Source organism: Amblyraja radiata, chromosome 20 (assembly GCF_010909765.2).
Source record: "Amblyraja radiata isolate CabotCenter1 chromosome 20, sAmbRad1.1.pri, whole genome shotgun sequence".
In the NCBI taxonomy this organism is placed as follows: domain Eukaryota; kingdom Metazoa; phylum Chordata; class Chondrichthyes; order Rajiformes; family Rajidae; genus Amblyraja; species Amblyraja radiata.
The window spans coordinates 8100314-8122563 of record NC_045975.1 but is presented as its reverse complement, the minus strand read 5'-3'; the positions used below and the strand labels follow the sequence as shown (position 1 = coordinate 8122563).

The window sequence follows — 22250 nt, the reverse complement described above, 5'->3', positions numbered from 1 at the left end:
CAAGAATTTTATACAGCTGCAATGTAAATGTGGCATTAGCAAAGTCTTATACAGCCCCAACATGTTAATAAAATGTTGGTGTTAATAGAAGGACATTAAATTTGTGTGTGGCAATTACATCAATGACACTCCTAATGCTTTGTCACTGTGATAAATGCACAGATTCGTGAATGAATGAGCAGAATCACCACAGCCTATAAATTCTACATCCCAGCATATCCCTCACTCTCCTATCAATGACAAACTGGGTGACAAACTTTTGTTCAATACAGAGTGCTAGAAATACCACTAGACATATTTAAAATGAATTGCCAAACTGGTGAAGCTCCACAATTTGGGACGAGGTGCTGCTGAATGAGAGTACTAGCATCCTCCACAAAGTACTCCCAGGACTAACTCTGCAGCACTGCCACATCCAGCTGTAGAAATTCAACAAATTAGAGGAGGTGGCTCCGCAAGCATCTTATAGAAATATAGAAACATAGAAAAAAGGTGCAGGAGTAGGCCATTCGGCCCTTCGAGCCTGCACCGCCATTCAATATGATCATGGCTGATCATCCAACTCAGTATCCTGTACCTGCCTTCTCTCCATACCTCCTGATCCCTTTAGCCACAAGGGCCATATCTAACTCCTTAAATATAGCAAATGAACTGGCCTCAAATACCTTCTGTGGCAGAGAATTCCAGAGATTCACCACTCTCTGTATGAAAAATGTTTTTCTCATCTCGGTCCTAAAAGATTTCCCCCTTATCCTTAAACTGTGACCCCTTGTTCTGGACTTCCCCAACATCGGGAACAATCTTCCTGCATCTAGCCTGTTCAACCCCTTAAGAATTTTGTACGTTTCTATAAGATCCCCCCTCAATCTTCTAAATTCTAGCAAGTACAAGCCGGGTCTATCCAATCTTTCTTCATATGAAAGTCCTGACATTATGTGTAAGTTTTCTGCAGAACACAGTACGCATTCAAAAGACAGGTTTAAGAAATCATCTTGTGCTGACAACATGATCCAAGCTCTTGAGACTCCTACTGTCACAAAAGCCAGTCTTCAGCCAATTTGATTATTTCCACATTATCAGTGAACATTGAGCAGAGGATGCCACACTATTGCAAAGAAGTAAAGACCAATGCCAAACGTAGCCAAGCTAGAACACGGGCACCTACCTGAAGGCTGCCCAGATATGCCTTGCCGACAAGAAGAAATCCACTTTGGCCAATGGTTACCTTTTCTTGCATTCAGTGGCCTTACCACAGGGAAATATGCCCGCTGTCCACAATTGACTAGAAACTTCACTGGATCAGCCACATGAATAACATGCTTGCAAGATCATAGTCAGAGCATGAACTTTGTGTTCTTCTTCAAGTCATAAACTATCCTGAGTTGGATGGTGCTGCAGTCAAAATTCTGGAAATGCCAAATAGCATTGTGGAAATAGTTTTGCCACATGTAGAATAGCGCTTAAGGCAGCACTTCACCACGAGCTTCTCAAAGTTAATGAGAGATGGGCATTAAACGTTGCCTTTGTCAGCAACATCCACAATAGAAGTACGTATAAAAATATAGATCAAACGTGGAAGGATCAATGGCTCTCTCTGCGACATCTTCGCTATAACTAACAACCCGTTCAGCTTTGAAATTAAATAGAAATTGCTTTAAGATTCACTAACTTTCTTTCATCATTCGTTTGTATTCCTCAATGTTTCAACATGCTTGCTGAACGAGATCATGAAGCATGGGTGGAAAAATAATGAGGTTCATCTATCATGGTTTATGGAAGCGAAAAATGCAAAGGAGATGAATCACATTCAAGAAGCAATACATTTCTAATATAGAACATGTGAATTTAAGTTTGATCATATTGAAAACATTCATCAGATTTTTCTAATGAAAAGATTTCGACCAGCACCTTAACTCTATTTCTCATCCTAAAGTTTGCGCTGCATGTTTCAGGCGTTCCCTGTGTTTATTTCAACATTCCAGATTCTGCAGATTTTTGATTTCTCAAATTGCAGGACCCCAAGAAAATGATTAGACTGAAAATCAATAAATCCAAGGACCCAACCTCCCAGAGTTTTGAAACAGGGAGTGATTGGGAATTCTTTGAGGAGGTAACCAGTAAGATAAATGTCACATGTTAAGATTTTCAGAAAGCTGTCCACAGAGTCCCTCACAGGTCAACGAGAACACACATGGAACTGAGAGTTTTAAACTGCCACGGATTGAGAATTAGTTAACAGCCAAAGATAAAGAGTGAGAATAAATAGATTTTTCTCTTGCTGACCAGCTGTGATTAGATGATGCTTGGAGCTCAACTATTCCCAAGCTACATTAATAATTAGGGAAGGAGTCAAATGTCATATTTCCAAGTTTACTAACACCACAAAACTAGGTGAGATTGTAGCTATGGAGAAGGACTTAAAGAAGGTAGACAGTCGGAACCTTTTTCCAAGGATGGAAAAATCAAAGACCAGAGGACATAGCCTCAAGGCGAGAGGGAGAAAGTTTAAAAGAGATGTACAGGGCAAGTTTTTGTTTTAAACACGGAGGGTGGCGAGTGCCTGGAATGTGCTGCTACAGGTGGTGGTTGAGGCAGCTACGATGGTGGCATTTAAGAGACTTTTGGATAGGCATATGGATATGCAGAGCAAGGAGGGATATGGTTTAATTGCAGGCAGATACCTCGTCCAACTTGTTTCCTTTTGTGTCTATCTTCAGTTTAAACCGGCATCTGCAGTTCCTTCCTACACACTTATTTCCTTATCAGATCAGATGAAAGGTTCCAGACCTATATTTCAGATTTCCAGCATCTGCATTTTTTTAATGATTTTGAATGAATCAATATTCCCCTCCCATAACCTGCAGGTGGTGTCAGATTCATAGTGCCTGTAAATGTAAACTGACCTGATCTGATAGTTTGCATCTACAGAGTGTGTTATAGCACATACTTAGATCAGTTCTGACATCATTTCAAAGGGTTTGTAGATGAAAGTAGTGGAGAGATAAGTTTTTTTGGCCTTCCATCACAGCAATGTGATGGATGTTTATGTAAATTATGTTGTGTCTTGGGTCTATTTGTTTGTAATGTATGGCTGCAGAAACGTCATTTCGTTTGGACCTCAAGGGGTCCAAATGACAAATAAATTGTATCGTATCGTATCGTATCGTATCGTATCGTATCGGGTTGAGCTGAATGCCTCTCTCAAGCTATTCCATCTTTCTCAGTGCCTATTTAAATGAATCATCTTTAAAATATGCCAGTAATTAAATTACGATTAATGTTTTAAGATTCCAGATCAGGTTTCTTTGCAAGTAATTACCATGAAGGAGAATGAAAATGGGGTAGAGGGCAGACATTTTACAACCTATAAATTTACGACCCTGTGAAAGCAGATACGATAGTGGAGGTTAAGAAGCTTTTGGATAGGCGCATGAAAATGCAGTGATTGAAGTGAAAGAAAGCATGTGCAGGCAGGGGAGATTAGTTTAATTTGGCATCATGGACGGTGCAGGCATGGTGGGCCAAAGGACCTGTTCCTGTGCTGTACTATCATCTATGCAAATGTTTTCTTGATCTTATTTCCAAATTTCAGAAATGACCTTATACTAATTTTCTCCCCTCATTGTATACATTCTGCCATTAAGCCTGATCACATCCATTTGCAAGAGCAACATTCAGGAAAGGGACAGCACAAGAATGGCAATACAGGGTTGCGAGCCTCAGCCAACTTTATAATGAGAGGGGTGCGATTTATAATAACTTTATAAAGGAGGGGTGCGATTTTCAGAAAAAAAATGTTCAAAATCTGGGATCAATATTTCAACTGGTGACTTAATCAGAATTTTATTTTTTAGAAGAGGTACATTTCTACAGATGCGATATTGGTGTCTCAGAGGCTTTTAGATAGGCATGTGGATATGCAGGGTTTAGAGGGATGTGAATCATGCACAGGCAGATGTGATTAGTTAATCTTAGAATTATGTTCGGCACAGACATTTTGCTTCGAAGGATCTGTTCTCGTCCTGTACTTTTCTGCATTCTATGGTTACTAAAGTTCAGCCAAAAGACTCAATCATAAAAAAAAGCTACATATGCCTCTTGTATTTAGTAAAAATGCAATCTCAGAATAAGTTGATGGAAATATTCATTCATAAACAGCTCTCGGCACAATACCAATTGGTGACATTGTGATCAATGTATCGGTTGATAATATTTTTGAAAGAAAAGCATATCCAAACACATTATAGAATATGGCAGCATTTCTTTAAAATGTGGCAGCTTTAAGATGTGAGCTAGATTCTGGGAAATTCAACCACATCATAAGGATTTGAATGAGTTTTCACAACCACATTTGAGGTTTGCGTCAGAGAAGGTCCAGTGTGCTTCAAGACAGCACAGCTGACAAGTTCATTACTGGATTTTTGGACTGATTGCCAGAGGTTATCTTCATGACAGTTACAGTCCTGCAATTAATAGCGGCAAGCCATATCCTGAAGGTTCTCCTGTTGTGTATGCCACTATTTTCTCATCAGTTTATTGTGCTCTGGAGCACATCCTTTCTGGAACCCATGCTGTCCAAACACAAAGCACAGCCAAAACACATTTGGAGTCATTATTATTTATCTTTTGTTACCATGATAAATACAAGCCGTATTTTTTTAAAAAGGAACTAAGTTATAATGCCCACCAGGTGGAATTATCAGCTCTGCCCCCTGCGGTCAAACAGCTATTTCCCCAGGCTGAATATAAATAAGCATGACAATCGGAACTAGAGACAGCTAAATCTGCTTACAACTGTTTCATTGTTACGTAATTCAATGGATGCTCAAAATAATTCTCTTTTCCTTTATTATATAAGCAAATGTTAGATTCCTTCAAGCAGTGGTTAAGTCTCAGCTATGGCTCAGTTTGTGGAATCCTGTAGAGACAGAAGACTGGAGGCTCACATTCCTCTTCAAAAGGCTGGCTTTTCTTGCACAATACTGAGGGAGCCTGTGCTGTTGATGTTTTGCAGGTGAAACTAATGGAAATGTAAAGTGCAAATACTGCATCTGAGTACTATAAGTCTCATAAAGAAAGCAGTGGTAGGGAGGGACAAGCCCACGGAGGATATAAAAACAAGGATAAGAGGTTTGAATTTGACAATGCTTTCTGACAAACAACATAAATCATCAAAGATTGACACAAAAAGCTGGAGTAACTAAGTGGGACAGGCAGCATCTCTGGAGAGAAGGAATGGGTGACGTTTCGTGTCAAGACCCTTCTCTTGAGTCTGAAGAAGGGTCTTGACCTAAAACGTCACCTCCAGAGATGCTGCCTGTCCCGCTGAGTTCCTCCATCTTTTTGTGTATCTTTCATTTAAACCAGCATCTGCAGTTCCTTCCTAAACATAAATCGTCAAACACTTGGGAAAACAAAACTTTGTGTGCATTAAGACATGGGAAGCGGTTATGGATGACCTGAAGTTTATGGAGAATTGAATAAGGGAAGCCAGCCAAATTTGTTGCCATGATAAAACAGCATGGGAAAGAGTTTCTACAATAGATAAGCTGAGGCTATGGTGACGTTAGTCAATATCACAGTTATAGTTATATATTTTTTGTTTCACGATGCCATGCATATTTGCTCCAAAGCTCACATTTAGATTAAAGGTGATGAGCAATCTCCTTCACATTCATGCCCAAGGGACAAAATTGGTGGTAATGTAGCTGTGTCATTGTTGTACACGTGACACTGACACAGTTTTCAAAGTTGCTGTTGATGGACAAAGTTCTACAAGTTGATGAAGGAGCAGGCAGCACAGCACATTCTCTAGTTAATACAGGTTAGCTTAGAATGGACCTGGACTACAGTAACCCACTCAATTGTACACCACTGGGTATAACTTCACTGCTCTCCTTCAAAATTGTGCTGTGGATCTTTCATCATGTTGGAGAGATGCTGTAAGGCTTGAAGAGATCACAGAAATGTAGGAGTTGAAGATGTGAGGAATTTGAAAGTCTGAATAAGAATTGTAAAACTGAGATATTGCTTACTGAAATCCAAAGTAGGTCACCAAACATGAGTGAATATGGCTTGGTGCAAGTTTGCAGATCAAAAGTGCTGTATGACCTCGTGTACAAAGAATACATCAAGAGCCTCCTCCAATTCTGGCCCTCTGGTTATCCTTGAATTTAGAGTCTAACTTGACAGCAGTCTTCAACCACCAAATCTCCAAAGTTCTGGAATTCCCTCTATAAACTTTTTTCTTTTCCCCCATTAAATGTCCCATAAAATCTATGCTTTGTCGCAGCTTTTAGTCATCTGCTCTCATAACTTTCATGCAGCTCAGAGCTAAATTTTGTTTGTCAAAAACAATAGAACTCAGAAAAGGTGATCCATCAAAAATATTAATTTTGCTTCTTTCCCAATTTAGATGATTATTGAAATGATGAGAACCTCTACCGTTTCCTGATTTAATAATATTTGCAGTGGATACAGTCAAGAAAAAACATGTTAAAATAATATTTCAGCCAATGAATTTTCCAAGGCAAGAGAGAGAGACCGAGGCAGGATACTGTATCCAGTTGACAGCAGGATAAAATTTCAGACATAAGTCAGCAGTGGAAAACACACAAAACTGCATTGCTTGCTTTGAAATTAGATAAAATATGTGCAATTCCATACAAAGTACTCCTTTCAAATAAAGTCAGTAAAAAACATCAAGAAGGAAGAATCATTCAGATACACTCAATTGAGCATGATATATTGTATCGCTGCTTGAGCAATCTTAACTGCAGATGTGACCTACTTTTATGGAATGATCTATCGAACCATACAATCTATAACTCCTAACAACCATGAATTGTGCCAACCATATGTCTGACTATACTGCTCAGAAAATATGTACTCTTCGCATCTTGTTTACTGATGTATATATTGAACAATTTATTCAGTTTTACAAGTGGCAGAAAAATTGATGTCAAGGTATCTACTGGCACTGGTTTGCTGTAAAAATAATTAATGTAAATAGGAGAACATATCAAATTGCATATTAAAATATATTTGTATTTATGCACTTATTGGTAGTATACGTCGATTCACGGAGCTATGTCAATGAGCCATTCAATGCACCTCATTGGACTGAACATTCACTACATTCTTAGCCATAATAAAGTAGTTTGACCTTGTATTATTAAACATATTAATTGTGCATTATAAATAGCAGAAACCTTTATAGACTACATATATTCACGATCTGACAAAGGTTATCAATTTATACACCACATTCAACATGGAAGTACTCCCTACAGTTTGCGTATAAAGGTAGTCAAGGCCCTGTTGTCAAACCAGCACTGCCTTTTCTTGGATCAGATGGCTATGGACAGCAAATCAATATTAGTAGATGCAAAAAAGAAAGGTTAACATTCACCTTTCAGATGAATGACTGAAAAAAATAATCTGCAATGATTCTGTACGCGAGTGAGTGATTGAGTGCAAAGGAAAAGGATTGAGGAGAAGGAAAGGAACTCCTTACATCACTTTCCCCTTGTCATAGTGTTATGCAGCACAGAAACAAGTCTTTCAGCCCATTCCATCCATGCTGACTAAGATGTCCATCTAAGCTCCATTTGCCAGTGTTTAGTCCTATCTCTCTAAATCTTTCCTATCGATATATCTGCCTTTGAAATGTCATTTTTACTCACCTTTTAGTACCAGAAGCGGTATACCTGTTACTAAGGTGAATGGCCACAGGGGAACTTTGTACTCCTTGCCTACATCCTTTACTTTTCCTGATGGTCACCCAACTACCTGCAGCCTGCATCTTAGGTGTGACCTCCTCACTAAAACTCCTATCTATGATGCTCTCAGCATTTCAGATGATCTTGAATATCTCCACCTCCAGCTCCTTGATGTGGTCAGTCAGGAGCTGCAGCTGGGAGCACTTCCACAAGTGTATGCACCAGGAACAATGGAAGTTCCCCTGATCTCCCACATCCTGCAGGAGGAGCACATCACTGCCCAAATTGCCTGATCACACTCAGTCTGAGGAATAAAAAGAGTGCAAATGTTTTTTTCATATCGACCGAAGAAAAACCAGACAAGCTTTAAAGGCACAGTGGACACAGCAACCGCAACAACAACAAATAAATATACAATATATTACCGGTTATTCTAAGTAGGATTGATCATGATCATGCAAAAAACAAAAATCAACCATAGTAATGCAAGATCCGTACTGGTTCAGTGCCGAGGTACAGGTTGTGAATGGGGTTCTGTAAGGTGGTTCAAGAAACTGATGGTTGATAGGAATAAGCTACTGTTGAAACTGGAGGTAAAGGCTCTCAGGCTCCTGTACCTTCTTCCTGATGGTAGTGGCGAGAAGAGGTCATGGCCAGTGTGGATTGGGTTTTTGATGGTATTAGCTGCCTTGTTGAGGAAGCACTTGCTGTAAATCCTTTTGATGACGGGGAGGTTAATACCCAAGTCCACCACTTTCCGCAGCCTCCTTCATTAAACCATGCCTTGATGCAACCTGTCAGCATGTGCACCGCCGCACACCTGTATAAGTACGATACAGTATTTGGTGACATGTCGATTATCCTCGAACATCTGCTCTACACCATCTACACACATGACTGCATCCCCGCCCACCACAGCAACACCATTGTCAAATTTGCGGATGACACTACGGTGGTGGGACTCATCTCCGGGGGGGACGAGTACGCCTACCGGGATGAGGTGGAGCAGCTGACAGTGTGGTGTGGAGAAAATAACCTGCTCCTTAACACCTTAAAGACCAAGGAGATAATAATAGACTTCAGGAAGAATAAAACGGACATGGTACCATTAATTATCAGAGGGGACTGTGTGGAGAGGGTGGCGGATTTCCGCTTCCTGGGAATCCATATTGAGGAGGACCTGACGTGGAGCGTGAACACCTCTGCGCTGCTGAAAAAGGTCCAGCAGAGACTGCACTTCCTGAGGGTGCTCAGGAAGAATAACATCACTCAGAGACTGCTGCTGTCCTTTTATCGGTGCTCCATTGAGAGCCTCCTAACATACTGTGTATGCGTATGGTACACCAGCTGCACAGCGGCTCAGAGGAAAGCGCTCCAGAGGGCCATTGACAACGCCCAGAGGATTGTCGGATGCCCTCTCCTTACCTTGGAGGACTTACACAGTTCCTGCTGCATCAAAAAATCCCAGAGTATTATAAAGGACATTTCCCACCCCGGACACTCCCTGTTTGAACTGTTACCGTCAGGCAGACGGTACAGATCGACAAGGACAAGGACAAACAGACTTAAAAACAGTTTTTACCCCACTGCTATAAAGGCACTAAATGTAGCCGCCAAGGAACACAGGGGCGATACATACATACATGAAATCGACAGAAGGATGTAGGGCTGGGTGTTTATGCGTGCTATTTTTATGATATTTATTTTAGTTGTTTATCTTTTTAAATATTTTACCTTGTATGTATCGTTAGCTTTTAGAAATGTTTGAATGGTGCACTGACTGGCTGACATTTTACAATTTCGTTGTACATGGTTCATGTTACAATGACAATAAAGAAACTATTCATATTCAGAAAGTAAAAGTGTTGAGGGACTTACCTTGTGATTGCGTTACCGTGCTGGCACAGGACAGATTAGAAACATAGAAACATAGAAATTAGGTGTAGGAGTAGGCCATTCGGCCCTTCGTGCCTGCACCGCCATTCAATATGATCATGGCTGATCATCCAACTCAGTATCCCGTACCTGCCTTCTCTCCATACCCTCTGATCCCCTTAGCCACAAGGGCCACATCTAACTCCCTCTTAAATATAGCCAATGAACTGGCCTCGACTACCCTCTGTGGCAGGGAGTTCCAGAGATTCACCACTCTCTGTGTGAAAAAAGTTCTTCTCATCTCGGTTTTAAAGGATTTCCCCCTTATCCTTAAGCTGTGACCCCTTGTCCTGGACTTCCCCAACATCGGGAGCAATCTTCCTGCATCTAGCCTGTCCAACCCCTTAAGAATTTTGTAAGTTTCTATAAGATCCCCTCTCAATCTCCTAAATTCTAGAGAGTATAAACCAAGTCTATCCAGTCTTTCTTCATAAGACAGTCCTGACATCCCAGGAATCAGTCTGGTTATCAGAGTATGCCGAGAATCTTGCAGCTGCTGACTCTCTCCACCACCATACCGTCAGTAAAGACACCTGCATGTCTCTTTGACTTTCCCTTCTTGAAGTTAATATTCATAATATTTTTCCCCCATCCCAAAATTGAGGATCTCAAAAACTGTTCCCATGCAGACACTTATTAAGGGCTCGAAATTAATGGTTGCCAATGGCCACCTAAAGTCCCGCCGGGTAACCTACAAGCCGTGTCATTTTGCCCCGCTTGGCCCCCCTCTCTATCTCTCTCTCGCATTGACTTTGTAGGTTAACTTGTCTCTGTAAAATTGCCCCTAATGTGTCAGGAGTGGGTGAGGAAAGTGGAATAACTGAACTTGTGTGAATGGGTGGTAGAAAAAATAGCTGGAGAAAATCAGCGGGTGAGGCAGCATCTATGGAGCGAAGGAATAGGCGGCGTTTCGGGACGAGACCCTTCCTCAGACTAATGTCGGGGGGCGGGAAAAAGAAAGGAAGAGGCGGAGACAGTATGCTGTGGGAGAGCTGGGAGTGAGAGCGGAAGGAGGGAGAAAGCAAGGACTACCTGAAATTGGAGAAGCCAATGTTCATACTGCTGGGGCGTAAACTACCCAAGCGAAATACGAGGTGCTGTTCCTCCAATTTGCGGTGGGCCTCACTCTGGCCATGGAGGAGGCCCAGGACAGAAAGGTCGGATTCGGAATGGGAGAGGGAGTTGAAGTGCTGAGCCACCGGGAGATCAGAATGGTTATTGCAAATGGAGATGTGCGAAGCGATCACCAAGCCTGCGCTTGGTCTCACCAAGGTTGATCATACGCTGAATAATCCAACCACATTTTTGTTTGGAAGTGGAAAGAAATAATAGAAATTGCATTCATTGCAACGGGTAAAAAGAGTTGAGATACTCTATTGTAATTTTGCTGCATGTCATTGTGGTATATATTATGTCTTAATTGGTGAATATGTTTAGTTTGTGACTTTATTTGAAGCAGAAATAGTATGTGAATGCTACATTGAGCATAATTCCGACCAGTAACTACGCACTTCGTCCGAGCATATTATCGCACGCGTTATGCAAGCCGCCTTAAATGACCACCTAAACTGTCATTTGGCAACCTAAAAAGCTGCCTAGGTTGCCCGGCTGGCATCAGAGAAAAAAAGTTAAGCAAAGTTAAGCAAAGTTAAGCCTGTTATTGCAATCGAGTATGCTGTACTTGATCTCATCTGCAATTGGAAAGCCAAATGATTAGGTGAGTATTTTACGGTACAATTCTATTCAGTACAAAAGCATACTTTTGTTGCCCATCTCCTTCAAGTTTTAACCCTCTTCCTCTGTTCTCTCATCTTGACTTTCTGTACTGCTGCACTGATTCAATTTAAGTTCAAAGAATATCACTCATTTTTCAACTGCGCACATTGCAGTCATTCAACAATTTCAGATAATAATTCTTCTATTCATACTTATACCTCTCCTTGATCCATTTTATAACCTATTACCACCACTTTAGATTTGGATCTTCACTGCCATTGAACCTCTCCTGCCTTTGAAGCAATTTTAGGCATTCCTTTTTGTTCTTTCCAGTCCTTTTCCCTGCATATTAAAATCTCTGTTATCTCTATCCTTTCCCAGCGCTTCTGAAGGTCTATGCGTCATCTCTTTCCATGTCGCCTGGGTGGTATGTATTTCTAGCATACATCTAACCAGTCCTTCATCTTTACTACATTATTTTATTCATTAAATATTATTAATACATAGTTATTTCTTCATAATTTTGCTGATTTCCTTCCAAGGAGAAGTAAAATGCATTGATGATGTTCATCAAACACTCAAGAACACATTTAATGAACTTGGTGGTGAATGGAAAAATCTATCCAGAATGCAAATAAGTTGTGCATGGCATGAGCAGAGGACACCTGCTAACTTTCCTTGATGATAATGGCTTCTCGTAAATTTGGAACATTATCAACCATAGATCCCCAATTGAGTTGAAAGCGAAAAGTAAAGACACCTGTTACAGCACATTGTAGTAAAACAATCTTTACAGAAAAACAGCAAGGGAACAATCAAATATTTTTTTAGAACAAAGTATACACTTTAAATAACACAGTAAAGCTTTATAATTTGCAATAAGAATTCAAATCATGAATAAGAGCGTGCATTTATACACGGCCTATAGCACATTGAAATAATTTAAATTGATTCACAAGAACCTAATCAGCTCTAAAAATTGAATAATCTTACAATCAAAATGCAGATTGGAAATGCCAAATCATGAGTGTAAATTAAATCCCATTTAGAAATCTCAAACAGGATATTGAGATGCTGGACATTAGCATAAACAAATGTAAATGTTTGGAAGGAAACAGTGGATGGGAATGTAAAAGAACTCTTAATTCCTTTCCTATCCCATCTTTCAGGCTACCCATAGCTGATCATGCCAGTATTAAACTCCATCATTATTTTATAATCAATAATTAATCTGGACAATGGTCCAAAGTGTATTTGGAACCCCAAATTGATATTTTCTCCATGGGGAAAGCTATGTTGCTGTTCTGCAGTGACTGCTGAGAAAAAGGATTAAACATAGAATCACAAATATAAAATTTCATCTGACCATGCGAGAGAACTTGTAAACCAATTCAACTAAATGATCAGATATGCAATCAATCAAAAAAATATCAACATAACTTATTATTGTTAGGACTGAAGTGTAAATACATATTCCCATTCACTGTATCAGCTGGATGCTTATACCAAGAAGATGGAGGGGCTCATGTAGATATTTTGCATTTGCAAATGATGCAGATTAGTGCAGATGAAGCCAAAGTAATGAGAAACGCTATTAGAAGGAATATTTCCACCCAAATGTGGCGAATTTGAGTTCAAAGATAAAATACGCCCAATATTCTACAGACCCCATAATAATACAAAAAACAATGTAGTTAAGCTACACTGAGGTCAATCCATTGTATATATTTTTTCTATTTATTTATGTTTATTGATGATAAATTTGAAAGATATTATGCACAAATGTAAATCTTGTTTGATAATCTATTCATAAACATAGACCCACTGCCACTACAGATAGGAACTTGTAACACAGCAGGTCAGTAGCATCTCATCTCTGAAGGACATGGATAGGTGATGTTTTGAGTCAAGAACTATCTTCAGACTAAACATTATGAATTACCATTTTTTAAGCAAAAGATACGTTTCACATTCAAGGATAAATTATCCCAGATTAGTTGACAACCCTTTTTCTTGTTTGGCCTCAGTAATAACCTGTTTTAATAATCCCTCACTTAAAATAACCGTCACTGAAAATTTCAGCTCAACCTTTCAAGAGGGAGCATTTTCATAAGTATCAAATTACCCATTCTGCGTCAGTCTTAAAAAATGGAAAAAAAATCACTACGCCGGCTTAGTGATTTATTCTTGGTGACTTCCAAACACAGCTCCTCATGGCTGGAAATATGACAATGTAGACAGTCATACTGTTCTGTTGCGACAAGCACTGTGTGAAGCTGCATATTGGAAGTCAACGTGTTAGAGACTGTCACAGTTTCTAATGATTTCCTACCGAGTGTTCCACCTGTCCTATTTGGCTGTAATGCAGTAAATAATTCAAACCAGAGTCAGCAGGTAGCATAATGCAACCCAAATTAAGCAAGAAGGTGTCATGATCATTTTCAATCTACAATTATGTTTGCAGTACAAAGCCAGAAGCTTCTATATCATCTGTCAGATCATTGTGGAATACATTTTGAACAAGCCATTAATCTTACAAGAATAGAAATAAGTTTTTCTCAAAAGTTATTTGTACTTTAGATGCACACAGGTTGCAGATAATAAAAGGGTTTTTTTTCTCATCCACTGAACTTCTTTACAGAATCTATATTTTTACTTTGAAAAGTGCTTGTTTGTCTTGCAATGATAATAGTAAAATAATATTTGTCTTGTTGCACATTTATTTTTCCCTCCCAATTGTATTTAGCGTAGAAGAGCCTGGATATGGCATTGGTTAAATTTCAGAAACAGGGAAAAATTAGGAATTCTCAGTATATTCAATTTTACATTGTGAAATTAGTTGAGGATCAGTGCAGGGGCCTACTTATAATATGACTAACATAGATGAAGGGACCGGGTACATTATTACCAAATTAGCTAATGATATAATGAAAGGTGGAAAAGTAAGTTGTGAAGAGGGAACATAGAAACATAGAAAATAGGTGCAGGAGTAGGCCATTCGGCCCTTCGAGCCTGCACCGCCATTCAATATGATCATGGCTGATCATCCAACTCAGTATCCTGTACCTACCTTCTCTCCATACCCCCTGATCCCTTTAGCCACAAGGGCCACATCTAACTCCCTCTTAAATATAGCCAATGAACTGGCCTCAACTACCTTCTGTGGCAGAGAATTCCAGAGATTCACCACTCTCTGCGTGAAAAATGTTTTCCTCATCTCGGTCCTAAAAGATTTCCCCCTTATCCTTAAACTGTGACCCCTTGTTCTGGACTTCCACAACATCGGGAACAATCTTCCTGCATCTATCCTGCCCAACCCCTTAAGAATTTTGTAAGTTTCTATAAGATCCCCCCTCAATCTTCTAAATTCTAGCGAGTACAAACCGAGTCTATCCAGTCTTTCTTCATATGAAAGTCCTGACATCCCAGGAATCAGTCTGGTGAACCTTCTCTGTACTCCCTCTATGGCAAGAATGTCTTTCCTCAGATTAGGAGACCAAAACTGTACGCACTACTCCAGGTGTGGTCTCACCAAGACCCTGTACAACTGCAGTAGAACCTCCCTGCTCCTATACTCAAACACAGGCTGCAAAAGGATGATAGGAGTGAATGGGCAACAATACGTTGATGAACCGACTGTGGGGAAATGTGAAGATACCCACTTTGGTAGGAAGAGGAGAAAAAAACAACAAAATTAAGTTGCAGTGGGATCTAGGATTCATTGTAAATGAAACGTAGGAAGCCACCTTGGAAGTATGGCAAATAATTAAGATTAATTAATTAATAATTGGTATGTTGTCCTTTATTGCAGAGGATGGAATGTAAAAGTAGTTGTCTTTCTACGATTATACAGGGCATTGGTAAGATCAAACCTGGTGCACTTCTTGAGGAGAGAATAAACAAGTTTGGTGGAGGATTACTGGGATGAAAGAACTCCCTGAAGAGGAAAAGGAACGTAATTTGGGCCCTATACTCATTAGGGATTAGAAAGATGAAAAGTGCTCTTAGCTAAATATGTACGATCCTGAGGGGGCTTGACAGGGTAGATGCCCTCAAGAGGTTCACCAGTTGATAAAGTTTAGGCTGAAGCTCGTGTATTTAGTAAGTGAGTACGTGAATTTTATTTATATAGCACGTTTAAATCAACTCGCGTTGAAACCAAAGTGCTTTACATTAAATAAATAATTAAGTTTCCGTACATCCATAGAAAAAAATTAAAAATAAGAAAAAAATGACACAACACATTATAGAATTCAACATGAACGTCCCCCCACAACAGAATCAACATTTTCCACAGTGGGGAAAAGGCATCAAAAAGATAAGTCCTCTTCCTCTGTGAATCACCCGAGATGGAGATGAGAAGGAATCTCTTCTCTGAGGTCGTGAATCTTTGGAACTTTCTATCACAAAATGGTTGAGCACATTCAAAGGTGAGATAGATTTTTTGATCTGCAGGGAACTCAAGGACTACAGGTATGAAGGTGGAATTGAAGCCAAGAGCAGATAAGCCATTATCTTATTGAACAGTGGAATAATTTCTGCTCCTTACCAAATCCTTCTAAAGATTTACATTCATGCATCTCCTTACATAATTTCTAAAATACTTTGATATAAGTCTAAGTGTAATCATTATTGTAATTTGGGAATCATGGTAGCCAATTTACACAGGTTGTTCTTAGAAATGGCAAAATTATAATGGATATGAAATGATAATAAAAATGATAATCAGATTTTAACTGTTGGTTCAAGGATTACTCTTGTTCAAAACATCAGGATAATTCTGCTTTATGCAGAAATAGTGTCTCAGAATTTTTTTTTTCCCACCTTAGACAATGAGTTGGTTTATGTCTTACCCGATAAATGTAGCACTTCCCCACTACTACATTGAAATGTCAGCCTTTTATTGCCCAACCCCCAGAATTGGACTTGAGCCCAGAATTTCTGACTCGGGCCAAGAAACTGAAATACAATTAATGTTTTGTTACCATAAAAGACTAAGCAACAGATTGCAATATCAAATGAAAGCCAGATATAAACAGTAAAAATGGTCCCAAGATGGCCCAATGTTGCAAATACAGACTGCTTGCACAGATAGACTAGGAATTGCATGATTGCTGTGAGTGGGAGTGGGTATACAATTGATGCGGTTATTTGCTCCTTCTACTGGCCTGCTGTAAGCTCTCAACTCAAAGTTGTCAATAACACCTTGAATGCTTGAGCAAAACACAAACTCTGCTTGAGGAACTCAGCAGGTCAGGCTGCATTTGTGGAGGGATCGTACAGGTGATGTTTCGGGCCAGGACCATTCTGCATCCTGAATGCTTCTTTTCTCATTGAAATGGTCATGGACCAGTGATTTCCAAAACTGAGTGGCGATGTTGCACTTCTTAAAGGAGACTTTGAGAGCATACTCGTCTCTTTTCTTCTGTCCATCCCTGGAATAGAGCGATTGCTTCAGGAGCCTGGTGTCATGCCAAGGATCCGGTAAACTATCCAAAAGAGTCTGCAGAGTGCACCTAGGGCCTCAAAGCTACGGATGTTGGCCAAGAGGAGAATACTGACAATGGTTTACTTATCTTTCCAATGGATTGTGTGCTTTTTGCAGAAGTGGGTTGCATTTTTCCAGTGCCCTTAAGTTTGCTGAAGGTCACAGCCGAATATAGGAAAGTGGGGAACGCCGTTGCCTGGTAAACCATAACTTTTGGATTTTTTTTCCAATCACCCTTGGCTGTGTAGGTGAATTAAATCCAATGGTGAATTTCATCAATCATATCCTTCTTCACTGAGAGGTAGCTCCCAATATTATTAAATGGGGTTAGTTAATTCAATGGAAAGCAAGAACATGGTAGACCAGAGAGTTTGTTTATGTGCTGCACACCTCTAGGATTTGATGGTATTAATAGCTTTCTCTTACATTTATCATGCATGAAAAGTCGGGCGCACAGTACCTCAAGGTGGATGAAATCCAAACGGCAATTTGATGAGCAAGTTTTCAGCTAATGGTTGGAGATAAATAAAGAGGCCACTGCTGATGACTTTCCCAGTAGTAGACAACAGGGAAACTATTCTGTAATTAACACAATCCGACTTGTCGTCTTCAGCAAAGACTGAGATTTCCTCGCACGTCTTCCTCCTCCCCTCAGATTGTGGATCCAAGACTGATGCCCGTCATTGTTACATTTTAGGACGTTTTCAAGTATAGTGTCTATCACAAGGCTTTGTTCTTTCCATTTGGTATACGGTCTTTTCCATTTCTTGCTGGTTAGGATTGACTGCAACTCTGGACAATTAGAGTGCGAAGGATGGAATCAAGGACACTCATGTCAAGGGAAGAGTCAGGTTGAGCCAATCTTTGAAGCATTCTCTCCCTCCAGCAGGCAATGACATGTCTACTTCTATACCTGTTTCTCGGTGGTGTGAGCTTTTTTATTTAGGGCGCAAGTTGCTTTGACAGCCTTGGCTTTATGGATGGTACTATGGTTCGTATGCTCTTTCCACCCACTCTTTGCTCTTTAGGTCACGGGCTCTCTGCTGGATCTCTTTTTCTAGTTGCCAAGAGAACTGGTTCTTTTCCCATGAAGAGTAGATCTTTCAAATCCAGGAACATCTTACATTTGTGATAAACAGCTTGCCAATCTCCTGTCCATTCTCATCTAATTAGCTCTGATTCAACATGGTTGAAAAGCCAAGACCCATTTCATAGGTATCAATTATAGTGGACTTCAGGGTAGCATTCACACTGTGGACATTCTACAATTCCTACTGGTTGCGAGTCGACCGTCTGTGAGAACTGTTTGATTAAAGCTACTTTTGCAGGTGCTTGTGAGCTTCAACATTTATTTTCTTGCAGCAATGGTTCTATTGATGTTGATGCTTTGTGGCCAAATTGATGGGAAAAATCAAGTGGATTAGGCAGTGATCAATGACAAGCCATGGACGATGCATTCATCAAAGCTGATTCTAATCCATGAGGTTCTGTCGAGCATGGCAAATATCAATAGTTTTAAAGGGACATAAGTTAATAAGTAAAAATGCCAGAATGCTCAAAATTATAAACAGGTTTTAAACCAAAAGGAAGTGAGCATCAAACGAATCAGCAGAGCCAAATAGGCTTATTTATTAAGCAAGTAATACCACTAAAGGGACCTTCCAAATACTGATTCTGGTTCTTTCAGCATTTTCCCTTCTTGTTATTGGCAGTTTTGCCAGAATGTTGAATTTAGAAGTAGAAAAAAACATATGTTGATGAAACTACGTGTCCCAGTTTCAGCTATGTCACCAACAAAGGATTGTTCAGGACATGAATTCATAAATAGAAACATATTTGGATGAATAGCCGCAATCACAACCAGAGTGCTCTTTCATTTTCCACTTGTAAAGCAAATGATGACCTCTTTCCTGGCACAGTGCCTGGGTTAAGTATTAACGATAAAGCCTTTACTCCCTAAGTAAATAGATAAAATAATTTTACTCTTAATGCAGCTTGAAACATGACAGGAAATAGCAACAACTTAGCAGAGCCCTCTTAGCAACTGAAGAGTGCAGATCTATGTATCTTAGGTACCTTCTTAATCGTGAGGTGTTAACTACAGCTTCATTTGGTTGATGCTGTAATTTAAACAACAGCAGAAAATTCTCCCTGTATTCTGTGACCCGACTCCAAATCTCACTGGTTGTGGCTTGTTCAAATAATAATTAAAATCACAAATCTAAGCATATGTTACTGAGATAATTGGGATCCAGTCTTGATGGGATTACCCAGAATTATATTGGGGGTAACTGCCTTTCAGATCCTGAGCCAGTCAGACCTGGCACCAGATTTGAGACCTCATTGATTTCAATAAGAATATTTGACTTGAAAGTTAAGAGACCAGAGTTAAGACAAGTTGGCGTTTCAAACATTTTAGTATGCTTAATGTTCTTAATTATTTGTGTGCTTCAATAATTTTAAAATTAAAATAAAACAAGGTTATTGTTAATCATCGAGTTTATTTTAAAAACTGTTGAAACCCATTACAGTTCGGACAGAAGACAAAGCATCACCCGCAACATTATCTTCTGTCAAAGCATGCTAGGGGCTTCCTGGCCTAAAAACTTTTAATTTAGAAGGAATTATCATCCTTTTCACTTTTGCCTTCTCACATACATTTGAAATGGCAAGAACCAATAACATTATTCACACTACCAATTTGGAGATACTGAATTGATGTGGGGGCATTCAATTAACCTGCTGAGTTGGAGCACCGCTGGGTTAATGCCTTCTGCTCCATGTTTAAATCAAGGTGCAAAGTTACAAATCAGTTTTATTTAAATATATTTAGTTATAATGACATCCTCTCTTTAACTGAAGGAGATTATTGTTCTTATGTAGAAAGACCCAGAATTACAAAAAAATCAAAATACAAGAATTGAATAGAATCCACTAATAATGGATTCCCATTTCCTTCGCTCCATGGATACTGCCTCACCCGCTGAGTTTCTCCAGCATTTTTGTCTACCTTCGATTTTCCAGCATCTGCAGGTCCTTCTTAAACACTAATAATGGATTATATCCACTACAAAATGTGACTTTCCCATGAAAAATGTAATTAGAGGGAAATAAAGCTAAACCAACAGACTTTTATGATTCAGTTGAATTTAATTCTTCATAGGCATAAACAGTTCTATTGTGTGATATAGCAGGTCATGAAGAGAGGCTCAATGTACAGTTTTTCAAAGGTGCACTGCTTTTCATTGCAGGAACGGGGCAGAAATCGTGAAATTCACAGATAACTCAATGGTGCTTTGTTCACTTCATATTCCATTCACAAAACAAAATTCAGCTTTTGATAAAGGGAAAGAAAATCCCGGTATTTATTGCTATGTATTAAACCCTTTCCAAAAGATCAGTAAAATTTAAATTTAATCTAAAACAGGTGCAAACTAATTTGTACTAGTTTAAACCTACACCATCTCAATAATATACTGGAGCTTAGGTACCATCCACTATCAACATTTCAAAAAACTGCATCTGACAAGATTTCAACAAATAGCCAATTTCTTGAAATGCACTATGCCTAAAAAGAGGAGAGTTTTGGGGGCGGTTTTAAAAGGTTTACATGTTAGTAGATTAAATAATAATTAGAAAAAGGACAGAAAATGCTGGAATAATTCAGCAGGCCAGGCAGCATCTTCGCAAAACATGGAGGTGACGACTCGGGTCAGGACCCTTTTTCAGACTTGTAGTGACAGTCTTTACGACGTCTCAAGGTATAGTCCTCGATAGTCACTAATATGCTGACTATGGCACAGAATGTAATCTTACGCATTCCACAAGCTCTCCACGAGACATTCAAAGACGTCGAAAGATGAATATTCCAAAAACAGTCTTGATTAATAGTTTCTTTATTGGAGAAGTACAAAACAGTAAAGTCACTCTGAAAACGTCTTCTTGTACGAGTACATCGTCTTTCAACATATATACGTTTCAATCATACTCGTGATCACTGAGTATGATTTTAAAACAAATATGATTTTAAAACAAATTACATTGCGACCCAAATTGAATGTGGGGTGACTAATAACCTGATGGAAACTAATCATGGATGGAAGAGGTAGTTCCCTTCAGTGAGTTGGGGTTGTAGGGAGCTGGGAAGAAAAATAATAAGGTGTAAACTATATTGAAGGGGGACATGGATAAACATCAGATTAGGAAGTAGAAAAGTGAATTCAGTGAGTGGATCTCCAGCTTGGGAATGAAGACATGCTGCAGTGTTTTCAGTATGGATGAGATGTGACAAGGGATACAAGCAGTTTCCTGATCTGAAGTCTAGTCATCTTTGTGCTCAAATCCTGAATTTATGGGTCATTTTGGATAAATAGGACTATTTTAGATGGGCGCCTTTGGCCGCATGAGTGATGTTTACAGATAGTTATAGATGTTTATCCAGCTCTTCAGTCCTGGATGGAAGGATATCTGCCATTCTTACCCTGTCAGACTTTGATCTGACTCCAGACCCACAATTATGTGATTGACTCTTATTTGTCTAAGCCAGCCACTCACAACTACTGCATTAATAGACTCCAATGGATCACCCTCACTTTCTTGAGGCCAGCCTCATTAAATGCCATTGACATGCTTAGAAAAGTATAGAACAGGAACAAGTCCCACATCCCAGAAAGTAATTCTACAGCAATATGCCACTGTGGATGGATTGCTAGTACAATTTAATGTGTTCAATTATCCAGCATTGATTCTTTACATTTAAAAAAAACTTTGCAATGTCCTTTAAAGCACTGGATTACTGATGCAGCAATAAAAAAAATGATCAGATTATGAATATAATGGGGAATAGAGAGAATATAAGAAAATAGATTAGCAGAAAGAATGGGACTTTCAAATCAATCTCAAGAGGATAAACCTAAATTAATGTATATTAGTTAGTCTCTCCAATAACTGAAAGCAGAAGTTTTTGAAGAAAATTATGGAGCTTCTATTGCCCTTCACGTTTCTTCATCTAATGTTTATTTATATAGAACTAAGGATATTGGAAAGAAATCAATCTCTTACCGATCTTGTTCATTATTGATTTGGTTGGGCTGACTAAATGCAGCATTAGTCAAGTAAAGAATTGTGTAGTTTAGTCATCGGTCAATCACTTTATTTTCTACTGCAGCAAAATCAACTACAATAAGGGTAAAACATCAATTCTTATTTCAACCAGAAATATTAAACCTGTGTATACAGTATATTACTGACATAATTTTGGCATTATATGTATTTCATCATCAATTTTTAAAAACTTTTACCTTTATATACTATAAACCATTTAATAGTTGCAATCAGCTATCTTCTTCCTTTCCTTCTTGCGAATGAAACATTAACCAAAGGAATAGTTA

At 39.1% G+C, this 22250-nt stretch overlaps 1 protein-coding gene and 1 long non-coding RNA gene across 2 annotated transcripts in view; both read right to left on the bottom strand.

The window, feature by feature from the left end:
• Positions 1-22250, bottom strand: part of LOC116984557 (transmembrane protein 263-like) — a 127455-nt gene that overhangs the window by 32221 nt on the left and 72984 nt on the right. The window lies entirely within an intron of this gene.
• LOC116984558 lies at positions 1346-17774 on the bottom strand. Its single transcript, XR_004415065.1, has 3 exons — positions 17249-17774; positions 9499-9501; positions 1346-1355 (listed from the first exon to the last, which is right to left on the bottom strand). It is a non-coding gene; the product is annotated as an uncharacterized LOC116984558 (long non-coding RNA).